General features: G+C 42.1%; 1 pseudogene; it reads right to left on the bottom strand.

Moving 5' to 3' along the window:
• Positions 1–5,739: 5,739 nt before the first annotated feature.
• Positions 5,740–6,726, bottom strand: LOC140240915 (uncharacterized; annotated as a pseudogene).
• Between the last annotated feature and the right edge of the window lie 4,397 nt (positions 6,727–11,123).

Here is an 11,123-nt window from a genome sequence, read left to right as displayed (position 1 = left end):
TAGGCTTTGTATATAACAGAAATCTAAGCAGCTAGTCGTTATTATTCTCGATGCCTGCGAAGTTCATTTTAGTAAATTACCATCTTTTTTGTTTCAAGCTTATCACACTCTAGAAAAATTCCAAATATCAATTACTGTAAACATTGCGATCACTTTATTATTGCACACAAAGTTTTGTTCATATTATTGTTACACCGTACTTGCCAATGTAGTACATACCCTGAGCAGTGCTTTCTATACTTTGTGTAGGCATCGTGGTGATATTGCCATCTTGCCACTCTGCGTCTGTGAACAAACATTCCCATCCACAAAAGCAATGAAAAACTCATGAAAAAATGTGTGAAAGTACAGCAAAGAAGGGATGAATTTCAGTAACTTCGTGGTGTTCATATCAGTGGTGCCTGTGGTGTCGTAATCTCACGTGATCAGGTGGTAAAAATGCCCATCTCTTTGGCATATTTTACAAATAAAGGGAAGGAAGACATGCAGTGAGCATTTCAGAGCACGTATCATGCTCACGAAGAAGATAGACCGATTATTAAAAAAAAAAGAAAAGATTGATATTTCCCAATGAATTACTTCACGGGATACAACACGATTGTGTATAATTCCGAGAAATGGGAAATTTGTTGGTAAGCATTGTCTCATGTCAATGCATTTGAATGACTGCTAGTAATTTCAATTTTTCTCCTATCATGCCTATCAAATATGGCAGTATTAATTCCCACTGGTGCATTCTACGTGGTGTGTTTTAGGTGAAGGCTCAAATGGCACACATTTTTATCATCCGCACTCAGATGACGATAACTCTCGGAAAGTATAGATGCTTACAACAACAACAAAAAAAAAATCCGCAAAAAAAAAGTTAGAGTATAATTTGCAGTTCCTCCCTTTCAGGTATAATGTAAAATGCTGTCTTTTTATTTCTCTTACACTATTGCACAAAGCAGATATTTTTAAGATCATAATCACTGATAATAGTCAAATTGATTTCAGGAGATGCTGTTTGTTTTTACTTTCAACTGCTCGGCAAGAAGGGACCGAAGCGTTCCAAACCGGGAAGTAAGTCGACCATCCTGGTAGTCCCACACACTGCAGTATCGCACTCCCGTTGACGGTGTAACCTTCGTCACAGGTGAGAGTTATCTTCGACCCGAAGCTCGTGATATCCGAGTCCCAACTCCCATTGGGCACAACCCCAGGATGATCACAAAATCCGACAGAGACTTTCAGTAAAGGAGACATGTATAGGGAATTCCCTTGAGCCATGAGGGAAAACTTGAAATAATCATATCATTACGATATGTTACATGGAATAATCATTATAAAGAAAGATACTATAATTATGTAAACAGATTCACTTTTGTATCTCTTTTGGTAAGGTTCAGATGCCTGTTCATCTGCCAAATTAAAAGACTAGCTGACTAGCACAGAACGTAAACATAATTATAAACATTGATTGTATACGATAACAGTAAATATATATGATGATTTTTTTTTTGGGGGGGGGGGTTATAAAACATGTTAAAGGTTTGAACCCGACAAAGCATATTACAGGTATTAATAGTCGCTGACAAATTATACTGTCGTCACTATCATCACTGATGCTTGCCTATATTTATTTCACTCTCTGATGTCAAGAAATCTTTGCTTGTCGAATTACTCACGGTTAAATGAATGATGTCGGTTGATGGAGTCAAATTCTGTCGCAAGTGGACATGCCCATCTGTGAGAAAAGTTTCCGCCAGAAATGATCTGCGTATACGTTTCAGACTGAAGACAAGTGCACAATTCTTGATGCATGACAGCAACGCCATTGCTTTCGGGCTTTCTTCTACAGGTAAACATGCACTCGCCGTCCGAATCAACGCTAAATCCGGTGTTAAATGCTGTTTGAACGTTTAGTTGCTTGTCTTTGTAGCATCCAAGAAATGCAGGCTCTACGCAGTGACAGAATATTATGATTATTTCAACCTTCTAATGCGTGATACTTTGAAGTGTGCATTATGGCCAATATATTTTAACAACAGCTAGTCACAAATCATCCCTGAAATTACAGTTTGATAAATGATAAGTGTTTCTGTTTGAATACAGGTTAATCACTTTACGTAGCGCCTGAAAATATCAAACACATACATACATGCATACATACATACATATATGTGTGCATGTGTCTGTGTGTGTGTGTGTGTGTGTGTTGACAGCGGAATCTATGGTTTTTAACAGTGTCGAGTTTCACTCCACCGTACACAATTAACAGATTAAACGAGATTTAAATGAAATTTAACATTGAAGTTTAATCATAATTCTACGAAGTACTAAGCATAATATGAGGAATCATGTCTGGGTTGTACACCTGCCACCGATCAGAGAACGCCACACATTCAAAGTATTGTGTCCTTATTCAGATGCAAATAAGTACATGTTCATGTAGTGTGTATAAGTAGCCTGCTCACATCCGTACACGTCAGTATTTAAAGTCAGACTCATTCAACCACAGTAAAAGGGGCGGGCAAGAAATTCATTCTCGCAGTCACAACTCGATCCCATTCATGAATTACGTAGCACTCATTCACGTCAGGAGACGGGATGAACCGTATCATCGGGTGGGACATGATTCCTCATATTATGCTTAGTACTTCGTAGAATTATGATTAAACTTCAATGTTAAATTTCATTTAAATCTCGTTTAATCTGTTAATTCTACTTCGTACAGCCTAATTATTCGGAATCATGTCTGGGATTTCAAAGACGATGGTTGAATGAGACTCAACAAGCCGAGTAATTTGTTCGGGCATGATCAAACTTTATTCATGCAGGGGCTCCTCGTGAGATTGAGCAAAGCAAAAAATAACATGACTCTTACTCGAGAGATGAAATATCAAATGACTTTTTCTTCAGTTCGATAGGCTTCTGATAAAATCTCGCAAAAGTTCTAGCAGAACTCCATCCTGCTGTGGACAGTATTGTGTCTATATCCGTCCCGCCTCTTAGAGCGGCACTCGTAGAGGCGGCGCGAGTACTGTGCCCTTTATATGTAGTTGTGTCGATACCGGCTGACTGGAGGACGCCTTTAAGCCATCGGCTAATCGTTTGGGGGGAAACGTTGCGATGAGGGCGATTGACAGAGAGGACGAGGTACCGATTCCCGCTTCGAAAGCTTGCCGTCCTGCGAAGATATTCGCGTAACGTTTGGAGAACGCAGATGCGGTCGTCCTCTGGGTATGCTGACAACTGTATCGCCGTAGCGAGTTTCCCGGGTCTGCTAGTTTTAGTGATGTGGTTGACTGAGAAGGTGACTGATGACCTCGAGACCGATGAGTCATGTGGAACTATGTAGGCTATAGTATGTGCTCTCTGACTGGAGACGAGGGCAATGAGCATGACGAGTTTGTGAGACAGCTGTTCTAGTGAAATCTTGTCGTTAGGACTGAGCGTGCGAAGGTAATTCAAAACCACAGCGACGTCCCAGGTAGAGTTGTATCGAGGTCGCGGTGGTCTAGAGTTGAAGACCCCTCTCATGAATCTCGTTACGAGTGGGTGTGATCCCACTGGATGGCCGTCACACGGGAGTAGAAACGAAGATAACTTGAGCTGCGTAAACTATTCAGAGTGCTGTATGCTGCGCCAGCGTGAAACTCCTCCGCCAGAAAATTAAGAACGATGCTTACATCCGAGCAAAGTGGATCGCTTTTCCACGTACAACAGAAACGGCGCCATCTCCTATATGCCGAGTTATAGCACCTCTGAGTTGACTGTCTCCATGACCGCATGATGATCTCGGAAGCTGCATGTGAAAGGCCTCTGATGCGTAGGCGTTCCCGGACACATGACATGCCGCTAACGTCAGGTGATATGATAGCGGATGTTGGCTGTCGGAGGAAGGGAGAGATAAAATTTGGTTAGCAGGAGGCAGAATCACTGGGTAGTCTACTAGCATACTCATTAGCTTGGGATACCAACTTTGTGTCTTCCACAAGGGAAAAACTATGATGGCCTGGGCCTGATCATTAGATAATTTCCGTAGAATTTTACTCAATAGGCAGAAGGGGGAAAGATGTAGCTGCGAAAGCGCCCCCAATCGAGACAGAATGCGTCGGTTGCCATGGCTTCGGGATCAGGGCGCCAAGAAACAAAAGGAGCCATGCGGAAGTTCAGGCGCGATGCAAATAAATCTACCTCTGGTGTGAAAAATAGTTCAGAGGGTGAGTCGAAAATATGTGCTGCGAGCATCCACTCAGTATTCAGATTAAATGTGCGCGAGTAGCCGTCTGCTATTGAGTTCTCAACGCCAGGAATGTGTACGGCGGACAGCCAGATGTTTCTGTCTAGGCACCAGAGCCAGATTGTGCGCGAGATATTATGTAACTCGGGGGAATGGCAAGTCCCGAAGTGATTAATGCACGACACTACTGAGACATCGTCTGATTTAACGCGAATGTTAATGCCGGATTCGTTTGAACATAGTGATTGGAGGGCAAAAAGGACTGCAAGCAATTCGAGATTGTTAATGTGGAGATTCCTTTCTCCGGAGCTCCGTGCGTCCGTGCGTGCTGCGCTTGTTAGTGGGGCAGTAGACGCCCCAGCCTTCGAGAGATGCGTCTGTCTCGAATTCCAGGTCAATATTTCGCATGATAGGTGAAAATGAGTTACTTGAATTTGATGCCCACCACTGGAGGGCAAGACGTGCCTTATCTGACAGGGAAATGATAGCTTCAAAAACCCCTTGATTGCATTGCAAAGCAGTATTTTTCTCAATTTCAAGATCTCTCCGAAAAATTGCCCCATAAGGAACAGCGATTTCCGCTGCAAGGACGAGCCCAATAGCGCGAGATAGCAAGCGTATCTTCGTTGTCCGTTTCTTTACCAAAGAAATGCATGCTTGGATAATGGTGTCGCTCCTTCTTTCTGGGAGGCTGATTGTCATAGTTACTGAATCTATAATGAGGCCCAGAAATTCAATATTGGTGCGGGGCTCGCGCACGGACTTTTCCTTGTTAATGACGAATCCAAGTGACTCGAAAAGTTCAATTCGATTCTTAACGCTCGCCGTGCAGTCGTCGTAGCTACGAGCGATTAGTAGGGCGTCATCGATGTAGTTACATGATACATATCCTAAATTACGGAGGGCAGCTATTGGAGGTTTTAGCACTTTTGTGAACACTCGGGGGGCACTGCTCAGTCCAAAGGGCAGAACGCGAAACTGAAACAATTTTCCCTTCCATTGAAAACGAAGAAATTTCCTGTGTTCTAGTGCTATCGGTATGCTAAAATACGCATCTTTCAAATCGATAGAAGCAAAAAAACAATTTGGTTCAACAAGGAGGAGTGCCGATTCAAAAGTCTCCATTTTGAAATGGTGATATGAAACAAACTTGTTCAGGTCTTTCAGGTTAATGACGGGCCTAAAAGATCCGTCTTTTTTAGGCGTTATGAAAATGTTAGATACGAACTCCCCGTCTTGGTGGAGGCATGGCTCAATTGCGTTCTTATTGAGAAGCTTCGTAATTTCATGGTCGATAATGGTAGTTTCACGGGGTGAAAAACTTATTTCGTTTGGAACAGAATTTTGAAAAGGCAAATGGTTAAATTCAATATGGTGGTGTTGTATAGCGTCTAAGACCCAGTGGTCAGACGTAATCAGCTTCCAACTATCCGCAAATTGAGCCAGCCTACCTCCCACAACCGGGGGAGTCGAAGTCTTTGAAGGCAATTTACTCACTCCGTCCTGTGGACGAGTTACTTGTCCGACCTCGGGTTGTCTCTGGATGGACGGCCGCGATATGTCGGCGCCCGTCGGCCGCTGAAGTTTGGGTGCTGCCTGGGTCGAAAACTCGAAGAGGAGGGACCGTCGTTCCTCCGTTGCGGGTACGGATCGTATCGTCCGGGGTGCCCGGGGTGTCTCCTCGGGTAGGCGCCCCTATACGCCTGCCTGAAGCTCCTCTTAGGGAGACTGGTGTTGCGAACACTCAGACCCAGCATATCGGTGTCGCGAAGTTCTTTACACTATTGTGGGAGGTCGTCCCCGAACAGAAACGTGGATGGTTTCTGCGCTATGTCTTCGGAACACAGCGGGCGGAACGCCGGGCTGAGTTCGGGTCGGATGAAGTCCCTGCGTTTTGCATTCAGCTCGACGTTTGCTGCTCCGATTAGGGCGATACCGTCGAGAATGAGTTTGGCCGCCCGGGAGGAAGGGGTTGTATTTTGCGATAGCAGCTCATCCGCTGCTCGCGCAAGGGGCGTCGTTGCCGTAAAAAAAAGGGTCTGCACCTTTTGTAGCTTCGAATCTGTCACTCGTGTTTCGGTTTTTAGTACGTGCCATACTTCTGGGTTAACCCTGCAAGTGGCAACGGCCTCGCAGTTGGCAGGCCTTGGATATGACTCCTGCTTAGATTTCAGAGTGGGCTCTTTAAGTTTCAGCCGAATGAGCTTGTTCACAATGTTAGCGAGCTTGTCGCTTACTGCTGCTCCCACGGGTTCGCTCTGGTGTTCCACCATATCAGAGAACTCGCCGAGAACCCCGCTGTCCTGCTGAACCAGCTCTTCAATTTCCATGTCGATATCGTCGTCACGGGGTGGTTGCTCTTGCGGAGCTGGAGGGGCTTGGGTGTCCAGCAAGGACATGACCGTGGACTGCAGTGTGGAGACGGCAGTAGCGAGTTCCGAGAAGCGAGACGTGGAGCAGGACTCGTTGGGGGGTGCGCCCAACGCCGCTGGTGCCGTCATCTGGGCGGGGATCGCGCCCGCCAGGGAGCCAGCAGGGATCACGCCTGCTGAAAGGGATGGGGCAGGGATAGCGCCTGCCGCTGTAGTTACAGCGGATGCTTCGGGGGGATGCGCCCCTGCCTGTGGGCGTGGCGTCTTCTTGCTTCGGCCCTTGGGACCTCTCAGCTTGCCGCCTGGGTTGTCGTTCGCCAGCTGCATGTTGCCCGGTATTGGAGAGCATGGTTCGTTGAGCAGCCGCTCAATATCGCCTTGCAGGTCTTCCATCTCTAGTAGTTCTTCTGGTCGGCCACAAAATGTACACTGACGTGTACGGATGTGAGCAGGCTACTTATACACACTACATGAACATGTACTTATTTGCATCTGAATAAGGACACAATACTTTGAATGTGTGGCGTTCTCTGATCGGTGGCAGGTGTACAACCCAGACATGATTCCGAATAATTAGGCTGTACGAAGTAGAATTAGCGTATAAAAGAACACTATGTTCGTATACATCAAACACACTAATTCACTCTTTCTATGCGACGTATGATTATGTAGAGTCACGCAAAAGCATAAGAATAGATATCAATAATTATGTTTGCGAATGTCTGAACTTTATGATTGATGAATGATAAAGAATATATAAATGTTTTCATGTGACATTTGGAATCTCTTACCTCGGCATTGGAGTCTAACAATTCTGTTTGAGAAACACTCGGTTGCTGTCATTAAACAGTCCATTACACGCAGCGAATCTGTGCATTGATATTGTACAAATCGTTCATGAAATCGATAAAGTTTGAACGCCGTATTTCTCATAAAAGTTTGATACACAGATAACGGTTCTCATGTGTAATATGTATGTAAAAAGAAAATAGCTACAAAGTAACAAAACATAACGACAATATCAGTAATGATTTGGGCATTAATAAGTTTGTGTGTAGAGAAAACAAATCTTATTCTAATGAACGTTTGATTGCTGCATTTATACCATTAAGTTCTGTCATCCAACGTCAAAGAACGTAGTCATTTGTAAGTATTATTTTCCATCATTGTGTATGTCTGTAGCAAGAAAACTTGCGTATAGTTTAAAAAGATAGTTTATTATATAGCCTAAGGAGTTTTGAAATATCGGGAAATTAAAACTGTTGCACGTTCAGAAAACGAACCATCGCAATGACAATAGGCCTTTCCAATTGGTAATTAGCTTCTAATCTGCATGCATATTATTCCGCTGTTACCTTCACGACATGACAGCACTTGAGCTTTTTTTCGTGTTGTCGTCGCAATTGAGGCCAAACTCTGACCGGTATAATACTTTGCCGTCGGGAAGCCGAGCTCTTCACAGACCAGTTCAGCTGCTTTGGGGGTAAATCCATCCAAGCAGACGTATCGGTCTGATTCGATGACCAACAGGCCTTCAATGGGAGAGGATCCATCAACCAGCTTCACTGTTGGTATCCCTTGAAAATTAATTACCCAGGTTCGAAATATTACATGGCAAATGGTTTGGGGGTAACTAATAATCTATAAGCAATCATTCACCATGTTCACGTCGTAGCTCATCCGAGGTGAAGACGATTATCAGAATTATGGTCTAAACCCTTCTTCGAGTTATACGCTGTTTCCCCTTAACGGTTTCTCAAAAGGAACAGAAGAAGCAATGCGATTTATAATTGTCTGTTGTTGTTTTTAACGCAGATCGCACTCTACTTTATTTCTCCTCCCCACATTATTTTGGGAACAATATGACGAAACTGAATAAACTTTCGTGAGTCAACTGGCATCATCATGGAATTCATACGTGACCTAAAGATCAATAATAACGCTTATTATTCTAGAGATTATTAGCGAATGTCGAGATATCAATCTATCAACTAATAGTTGGTAAGCCTGGCTTGACGGCTTTCTGTTCATCCGGTATTGGAATAAACATTTGCACACATTTGAGTACAATATACAGTACAATAATACATTATGACAGATAAGGATACAGAATAATGGCTATTATGTGAATTGACTTTCACAACAACACTCATGGGCAACGACACAACACATGGTCAAGGACATTAATAAACTCTTTCTGTTTTGCATTTTTTAAAAGAATAATGGCCAAGATATCTACCAAAGAAGTATTAAAAAAAAATAAAATGTCAAATTTGCCGGATACTCCCCATTGCAATTGCCATCGAGTATCTTCCAGGACAAAGTACTGTCGCAAATTTTATTTCGTATGTTTCTCTTCCCTGAGCCATATCAATCCCATGAAATAATTTGATTTAATTTAATTCAATTCATTTTCATATTTTTCAATGAAGGAATGTACATCAAATATGATAAGATAAAGTGAATCAAATTATCCGGCTAGGATGCACAGTAAATTATTGTAAACATATTAAAAAACATGACGGTCACTCTTCGTAAACTTGGCTCTCTGTATAAATGCTAGAGAAAAATGATGGAATCTACTTAAAAGCAAGCTTGTTAAGCGTAGGTCCCAAATTCTGGACAGAGGGTACAAAAACACATAAGGAGCACGGGTGCAACATAGCACTAAAATATAGAAAACAAAACTAAAAGGCAAGGATACCCGGGGAAATAACAGATTCTTCTCAAATGCATACAATGTATAGTGAAAACGAACAAAAATAACCACATTCTGCGGACGTATATGAACAGTTGTTCTAGAGATGTTAACAACATGAATTCATTATTACGTAAAGAAGTAGCCATCACAATCCTTGCACAGCTGCATGCAGCGCCAACTCTATGAGGCACATTCTCTACCATCCCCTGTTCCATTTCCCTTGTTCAGCGTGTAGGCATTCTCTCATTCTCTCTTTTTCTTTCTTTCCTTCCAAACTTTTCATCTATTCTGGCAAGTTGTGTCATGTTGTTGTGTTTCTTCTGTTTTGTCCCGTCCTGTCGTATATCATATTTGTCACAAGTGTTTGTAAATAAGTAATTCATAAGTTTTATCAGTGGTTCACAATCTACAAGCTTTGCTTTTATTCTTTCTTCCTTTTTTTCAACTGAAGCATGACTTTGTATTATTCTTTTTTACCAGTATGCGCTCTTATGTTTACCGATATCATTTATCTATTGCAAAGGCAAATGTTTTTTGTTTATGATGTAGTACCTGATTTATCTTGTGTTATGTTTTTGTTGAAAGAAAAAAAAAAAGAAGAATGAAAATAAATGAATTGAAAAAAAAATATTTGTATACTGTACATAAAATGACATTTTGATACATTGTACGATGAAAATGAGGCATATGACACGGCATTCAATTACTTTGTATACTTTCATTTTACTTCTATTCCTAGATCTCATGTCCTGTCATGCAAATGGAAACATCAGGTTTCAAATAACGGAGGGAAAAACAAGTGTTGGAGTAAGTAACAGTCAGTGAACAGTTGTGTTCATGCTGTGGAAACTACACTTACCTTCGTAACACTTCACGCTCATGTTGAATCTCACAGGGTAGACATATATACAATAACTGTAGCTTCATCTGATGGGTGAGCGATAAAAAGGGAGAATACTCTAAGTCTTTCACAATCAGACTCCGAGATTTCTTGTTTGCTATTTCGTCAAGTCTGTGGAATCCCACCACTCCATTGTTGATGGAATTGAGGGTATAGAGGATTCTCCTTCCACGGGGTGCCTGCAGAACCCAACTATCATGGTTTTCAGCGCAGGTTCGGTCACACCGTATCTCCCGTTCTAGAATACCCGAACAATTAAGACTGAAATCTGCGTGATGATAAAGATAACAAAGGGTTCACGTAAATCAATGAATTATAAGAATAGTAATAAAAGGAACAATGAAACATTCCTCAAGTATTCGAGCTGATGTCAGTTCGGTGACATGATTTAAAGCACCGAATCATGTACTATTTCTTACCAAATTCTTTGAACGCATTCGTCTTCATTATATAATAAGTAATATAATGTTTTTCTTTCAAAAGCGTAGCAGATAAAAAAAAATGATAAAGGTTAACTTAATAGAACCTAATTACTCGTGGGAATTGTTAGAACAGAGGTTCAAGCATATCTGATATAACATTCCATTCTTGTGTAAAGACTGACATGCAATAAGAACTGAGAAAGAGAGAAATGTGCGAGATATGTCAATGATGGAAAGAAAATTGAAAGGTATACCTACATGTATTAGTTCCCAATGCTGAGGAATTCATAGAAGGATTGCAAAACGTGAAATGAGCAGAAATCCATACCAGGAATATCATTCTTTCCTCCATCGCGAAAAAGGGGGAATCATAGCACAGCCACTGCAGATAACTCCGAAATACCAGCACGCTATTATACAAAAGACTGAAAGTCGGTGTAATGTTCCCTTGAAACCCTACATGCAACCGGTACGTGGAATAAGAATGAACGATAATTACTGT

This window comes from Diadema setosum, chromosome 17 (genome assembly GCF_964275005.1).
Source record: "Diadema setosum chromosome 17, eeDiaSeto1, whole genome shotgun sequence".
In the NCBI taxonomy this organism is placed as follows: domain Eukaryota; kingdom Metazoa; phylum Echinodermata; class Echinoidea; order Diadematoida; family Diadematidae; genus Diadema; species Diadema setosum.
The sequence above is the reverse complement of the archived record's forward strand: the minus strand, read 5'-3'. Positions and strand labels throughout refer to the sequence as shown.